This window comes from Solea solea, chromosome 6 (genome assembly GCF_958295425.1).
Source record: "Solea solea chromosome 6, fSolSol10.1, whole genome shotgun sequence".
NCBI lineage: Eukaryota > Metazoa > Chordata > Actinopteri > Pleuronectiformes > Soleidae > Solea > Solea solea.
In genome coordinates, this window is record NC_081139.1 from 21476462 (window position 1) to 21484172 (window position 7711).

General features: G+C 40.7%; 1 long non-coding RNA gene across 1 annotated transcript; it reads right to left on the minus strand.

The window, feature by feature from the left end:
- Positions 1-1211: 1211 nt before the first annotated feature.
- Positions 1212-2921, minus strand: LOC131461231 (uncharacterized). Its single transcript, XR_009240458.1, has 3 exons — positions 2565-2921; positions 2363-2483; positions 1212-2269 (listed from the first exon to the last, which is right to left on the minus strand). It is a non-coding gene; the product is annotated as an uncharacterized LOC131461231 (long non-coding RNA).
- Between the last annotated feature and the right edge of the window lie 4790 nt (positions 2922-7711).

Genomic DNA, 7711 nt, shown 5'->3' on the forward strand with positions numbered 1-7711 from the left:
ATAAGCACTGACTTTGTCAGGACCAGGAGTCCAAACGCCTGGTCCTATTGAGGCGGAACCTCATTTCTGAGGGACTGGTTAAGTTTAGGGCTAAGATTTGAATTGTGGTTGGGGTTAGGTATTAACTGGTTATGGTTAAGGGTAGGGGATAAGGATTTGTTTAGGCTGTCCAAAGGAAAGGAAGTCAATGAGAGTATTTAAAAGGAGAGCTGCAAGAACCTGTGTGTGTTTTTATATTTAGGGTTCGAGCACAAAAAGCATACAACCCTAATGAAACTGAAGGAGTTATTCTTATTCTTCTTGGTCCAAATGAATTGCGTTTTTGAGGCCTTTCCCATACCGAAAAACTCACAAATTTGTGCGCCGCATCAGACCTGGTGAAAATTTACATCCGTTTGGGTTCAAAGGTTCTTTAGGTCGGGGCGGTCTAAAAAGGTAGCGAAGACCTAAGCTCTAAAATGAACAGGAAAGCCGCCATCTTGGATTGAACGTTCATTAATTGGCGATTTCGCACCAATGATATTTTAACGAACTTGTCCTAGAGCTTTCGTGTGATCACCTTCAAACTTGGTGCGGTCACTGAGGACAAGTTCAGGAGCTTACGATGCTTATGGATAGTTAAAATGTCACGTGGTGTACGAGAACGGGGGCGGCAAAGTTGGCGAAAATTGCAATTTTTTGCAGCAGAGAACGAAACTCTTATAACTTCGTGATGGAAGAGCTGATCTTAACCAAACTTGCGATGCTTGATAATCGGCCATTGCTGGAGATGTCTATACAAAAACTGTCAAGTTTGAAAACATCGCCTCCTGGTGGTGGCAGAAAATAATAAAAAAAGAAATAAAATTAAATTCGGCAATAACTTTTACAGACATTATCGTATCAACTTTAAATTGGTGAAAACACTCAAAACATGGTGTGTGCTGAATATGATGGCACAACGTTTAACACAAAGTCAGATTTTTGCGACTTCAAGAATCCTGGTCCAACCTGAACCAAACTTGCTAGGATTGATGATAGTCTAGCCCAGAAGACGTCTGTATGAAAATATTCAATTTCAAAAACAGCGCCCCCTGGTGACGGCAGACAATATGACGTTTGGTATTTGAACAAACTTGTCATAGAGCTTTTGTGCGATCACCTTCAAACTTGGTGAGGTCACTGTGGACAAGTTGATGAGCTTAAGTTGCTGAAAGTTTTTTAAGATGTCGGATGAGATAGGGTGCGCCAAAGTTGGCGCAAATTCAGATTTTTCGCAACAGACAACAAAACTCTTATAACTTCACAATGGAAGGTCCAATCCCAACCAAACTTCCTATGATTGATGATGGGTAGTTGCTAAAGATGACTATGTTGCTGAATACGGTACATTTTTACAACAACGCCTCCTGGTGGTGGCAGAATGTACTAAAAAAAAAAAACTGTTACAACTTTGCCAATCCTGTTCCGATCTGTACCAAACCTGCTAGGATTAGAGAAGAGAAAAACAATAAAAATACTGTAAATCAGCCCCCTTCTCCACAAAAGCATCATCACACAACCAAAATGTCGGTCATCTCTTCTTCCTGTCGAATTCATGATGCACTGGATGCTGAGACTGGAAGAATCATCTCCTCGCCCCTCTCTCCATCTTGGGTCACCAGTGTTTGCAGCTTGCAACAAGCCACTGACTTCTTTGTCTACCGCTCGGTTGTCCCAAGTCTGATCTTTACTTTGGGAAACATCTTGTACATCTGTGCCTCGCACCTTGGTGTTTTATTTAACTGCTGAATGTTTTCCTGCACTAATGTGTGGAGCATTATCTGGCTGTGATTCATCACATCACCTACCTGAGGCTGAGACAGTCAGAAATATTAGCACTGCATGTGTGGCTGCTCATATTGCTGCTGGTGTTAATGGTTGTGCCACACTGTTTAAATAACTATTTGAATAGCACTTTTCAAAACAACTCTACAAAGTGCTTTCCATAGTAGAAAAATAAAACCTTTAAGCGTGAAATGGTAAGGACAGAATTAAAAGGTAAAATGAAAAGCCAGATGAAATAAAATAGTAAAAATACATCTGTAGTTAAAAGAAGGCATTTTAAAGCAAAGTAGTCTAATGTTCAGTGGCATATTTTTATACATTAGCCATATTTAGTGTTAGTGGCTAGAAGTAAGGAAGTTGTGAAAGTAAAGTCCATTTAAAAAAATCTCGGTGACCATGTCCTGTTGGGCAGAGTGACGTAGCAGCCATTGAGGCATGTGTACAGTTTGGCAAGGTCCAACATCTAACAAAAAAAATACAATAAATAAGAGTCAGCACACTTTAGTGTTAAGTAAATATGGATTAAACATATTGAGTACCATCTGAAAGAACGTACCTAAAGACATCCCGTGGAAAATGACTAGGTCATCACCACAGCCATCCAGGATGGTACTTCTCCAGGTCTTGGTGTCCAACATGGAGTCCTCTGACCCAGGAATGTGTTGCAGCCTTCATCTCTTCAAAACAAAGAAGAATTTGATAAGTCACAAGAAAAGAAAAAAAGCAGTTAACAAATGACAAATCTTCAGGTAGCTCACCTGGTCAAGTGTGACAGGTCCTCACATCCAGTCAGAACTCACCGATGGATGCCCTCCCTAACATATACCTGCCTTTCCTGTCCTACACTGACAGTTCCACGCAATCTTTGCCAGCCATTTGGAATGATGCTAACCCCAATGTCTTGGTTGGCTGCATGAAAAACTGTAAATCTCCCAGTTGCCCAGACAAACGTTCCGTCTGATTCTGTAGCCTCGCCACAAAAAGGTCCTCTGCTGAAACCCTCATTTTGCTAAGCATGAAATCAATTCCACTTTCCTGTCATCAGATCTCATTTTCTCTCCCTGCAGTCTTTCAACAGCCATTGCTATTGTAACATCTGCAAGAGGCAGCGGTTTCACAATTCAGAGCTTCTCATGTGTTTAGCAAGACGTGGCACCAGAGTATTGACAAAGCAGACACCTGAAAATGCTTGACCAAAGTTGCTTTACACTACAAACCTGTCCATTCCAATCCTTTGTTTCGGAGGAAGATACATGCATATCACGACAGGCCGAGTCACAAAATCAGATGGATCCTTGTCTGATTTTGGAAACTGCACAGCCATGGTATGCCACTGAGTCAGGATCCGTGGCCAGATTTCCTCACACACAGAGAAGGGGAAGGACGAAATGCCTTACCATGTTACGAGTCGACTCAATTTACCTTGTTCTCTGTTGTGTGAAGACGACCCAGCTCATAAAATCTTGACCGATTTAAAAATTGAGCAATTAAATAACTCAAACATCGATGCTGTTGGGTCATGCAGAGAGCTTGTGGTCTTTTGCATGGTTTCCCAAACATTTAGAGGTCAGGTTACTGACCCCAACAATTATTTTTTTTGTCCTAAACTGATGAACCATTTGGGTAAATTAGATCAAGCATTTAAAAGGTGTTTACATTGTTAGTAGTCTAATGACACTTCTTACCCAACACATGAAGACGCAGTGAATCAGGATACGGCTAACTTTAGCAGATGCAACAGCAGCAGGGGGTGGTGGAAGGCTGCAGGGAGAAAAAATTGATATGGAGACAAGTTGGGGAATCATTTAATGCATAGCTCAAGGGGTTAAAGCGGAGAGAAACTTTAGGGCAAGTCTACAAAAATCAGAGGAGGAACTTCGCCAACACATCTAAGAGATCGCAGTTTCTATGCAACCAACCAAGACATTGGGATTAAGCATCTTCCTAATGACTCTACAAGCTGCCTAAATTGTGAAATTTGAAAGAAAGTCATGGGTAATAATAATAATAATAAAATAGCTAGTGTATAGTGAGGTGTTAACCCTATGCTCTATCAAAAATCCCACTTTGGGCAAGCCATAAAGTCCTACCATTTCAACCAGCTGCTAGCTTCACAAATAAGAGGCAAAAAACCACTTGTGTTTCTCGTTTACATGATCACTGTTAACCACAAAGCTCCAGACACCAAGTCAATCCAAGAAACAAATCAAATAACGAAAAATACATTAAAAAGCTGCAGCTGCTCACTCCTGCTACAAGAGGGTACTTGCACAACAGTCTTTAACATGAAGCCAAATTCTGTCTGATTTCTGTCTGAATTCAGCCCACAGAATAAAGGTTTTATTTCAAGTCATCGTATCAAAAGATAAAAAGTTTGAACATTTGGCGCAACTTTCACTTAAATAACCCGAGTTGTCTCTCTGCCAGGTTTGTGTCCTCCTAAAGAAAAGAAACGCGCTCTAATCCTGCAACCTACAATCTAATTTATGAAAGAAACTATGCAGGATAGCCCTGCATCCCTAAGGCGAGTAATGCATAGTTCTGCAGGGGAAGATAAAAATCCCCTGCTGGGAGGCCTCCCAACATGACGCGCAAAAAGACTATGAACACAAAAAGGTTCAACTCCTTTAGAGGGAAATAAACTTGGCAGAGTGAGACAAGTCAGCATTAATATTGAATTTGATTTCAGTTAGCGACTACAAAGGCTGATGGTAGTGCGTAAAGTTTAAGACTTAAATGGATATCAAAAGTGTGCCAACAAATGCCAGATCTAAAGAACATCATAACATTATCCATGGGCTGAATAACACCTACAATCTGTGACTACACTTGAATATCAAACGTTTAGCTTCATAATCAGGATCCAGTTATCTTAACAAAGCAATTACCAGTTGAGAATAAAGGAAGAGCTGCTCTCGCTCATCATAATCAATTACTACATTTTTACAGCACTTTGAAAGAACTTTAGACAAGCTACAGTAAACTTTGAAGCATTTACTACTTTTCTACTACTATTCATCAGCTTCCACATTTGTCAACAGTCCAAGTTGCAACTATGATAACTGAGATTCAAGACCAAAACTAAATTTTTAAATCAAAGCCATTTAAAAATAAGGTACCAGAATTTCCTGTAGAAATCAGACGCCTCAAGACTAATCAACTTTAAAATCATCCATTTAAGTTGAGACTAAAAAAGTGACTAAATCCAACACAGGACAGACAGACGGATACCAGACACACAAGACAGACAGACACAGAGAGAGACAGAAAGACAGAGACACAGGACAGACAGACACAGGACAGATGAGAAACAGATCAGACACGAGACAGGCGGAGACCAGACACACGAGACAGGCAGAAAGACACACAGGACAGACCAGCGAGAGAGAGACAGACAAGAGAGAGACAGTGACACATGCCATGATGGCAGTCTCGGCATGCGTCAGTGTGTAAATAAAGGCCTTTGCACTCAATAACGCAAAACAAAAAATTATTGTGATGCCATTGTGTCAGGCATTGTAAATGTTTAGATGCAAATTAACTTATATAAATGGAGTGGACACGATTTACCCACAAAGATCATGTGGCAAAGGCCTTTAATACTTACCTGAAAGGTAAAAATTTAACCTGTTATTGAAAGAAATTGAATTGTCTATTTGGTGTGCATCTTGCCAGTCTTGCAGCATAAATTGTGTTCACCTTTCTGGTGCAGTAAAGTCAATTGGAGTGTTAGTCTTGGTCCAAAGGTCAGATAAACGTCAGTCCAAGTCAGTCATCACTCACTCACTCACACTCACTCAACCAGGAAAACAGTAGGAAAAACAGATCAGAAATTATAGACTGGCATTAACACCAAGACCAAGTACAGTCATGACACAGTGGCCATGAAGAATCAAGATTCAGGTCAGAGCAGGTATAGTAATGGCACGGCAGCCAAGCAAGAAAGAAAAACTGCACTTAACATTTGAAATTTTACCGCAACTAAAACGCAATATCTAATTAGGATGGACATGCAGGGATGTCGGTGCTCCTCTTGACTGATGCTAGAAGAAAAGTACAGGTTAGTTCACTTACTGTGCATGGACGCGGAGGCACCCATGTTTGCCTATGTAAAATGACTATACGCGCAAGGCCAGACGTACAATGACACAAGTAGGCTATGAAGGCGCGGGCACAGTTAGCGATCATGGCCTACTTGCATTAAGGGACGTATGGCCATACAAAGGCAATGGCACAGCTGCCATCCAAAGCCAGGTACTGTGTTTGTAGATCACCAGGATCTTTTTTAACGTTCCAGGGCTAACGGTAGATTAATGGCCACGATGGAAAAGAGAGAGAGAGAAAAAAAAAAAGGCACAGCGGCCAAGAAGTCTAAGCCTTGTGACAGAGCGTACAAGGTACAACATTCATTTTATTCCTACCATCTACCTTTAACTGTACACCAACATCCATTTAAACCTCATTTAAGATCTGGTCCTCCAACATCACTGTATTTTAGTGCTAAAGAAAACAGTTCAAGTTGATTATTTTTTTCCTTTTAGAAGTGAGGAAAGGCACGAGGAGGGCCAGGACAGCTCGACACGGCGGCCGGAAGAGCGATGGCCCGCGGCCTGCGTAACAGTTGGAAAGAAAAAGTTGTTAAGGGCACAGTGGCAAGGCAAGAAAACGCCTCCATAGAGAGGCGTGTTCTTACCTTTGCATGTAAATTGTCAGTGTGATTTGGTAGTTAGCTGTCGGCAGCGAGACTAGCAAGTCAGTTGCAAACACCTAAGTACCTTCACTTTCAAAAACACACAACACACAAGTTTTCTTTTGTTTATTCCCCTACTCTGCAAGAGAAGAAAAAATATGGACTCACCCTCTGTAGACGGACCTAAAAAGGAAATGTTAGTGGATTATAACTTATCAAGCATCGAAGCCCTTCAAGACATCATATCTACTTTAATGTGAACTGCTGAACATAATCATATTCTCAGACCACCTTAACTATTCAATCCAGGCATCTCAGTCACACACAACCCATTCAGTCATTCAGAGAGAGAACTTCAAACACATCAGTCACCTCATTCTTTCAAATCACTCGCTCAGCAGTTCCACAAAAATATAACCAACAAGGACCAGATTTCAGACCACCAATAAGGTGGACAGGAACATACAAAACCAACCTGTGGCCAATGCTCCATGTACAACCCTCAGCTATTAGACAGATGGAAAGCAGGAGAATAGAAAGAACGTGGCCATGTTGGACAATGCAGAGAGATGTAGGCACGGCGGCCAAGAAAGAGTGGGGACACGGCGGCCACCCAGAATTAAATCACGACACCTACTATTTGACGATCTTCATGAAGATCAATCTGGGGGGAAAAAAACAAAACAAAAAAAAGTTTGAGTCCAGTCTCCAGACTTGACAATGTTCAAGTTCATATTGTTACAGGTGTAAACTGTAACTAGGTAAGGTGTTCTACAATGTGTTTGTATGAGGTACAGACATGGTTCACCCAGCCTGAGATATAAAGACTCACTTTCAGTGAAAACATTGCTGCCAGCAAAAATTCTATTCTAACAGTGAAACAAAGAAATTAACATAATCACAAATTATGTAGAATAAAGTTGATTAAGATTTAAGGAATGCCTTTTAAGTTCAAGTATAGAAATGTCATTAGCCACATTCTTTAAAAACACAAAAAACTTATATTACACATGTGTGATTAAATTAATATGATATATTGCCATCAGTTAAATACATTATGAAAATCAGCCATAACATTGTCAATGATGTTGTACATTATCTCTAAAGGTGTCACCTTTTTTTGACAGCCTCATGCTTTTGTATATGGCGGGTCTGACCAGGTCTCCGTGAGCAGGAAGCAGGTTGTTCCTTTAAAAAAAAAAAAAAAGTTTGTAT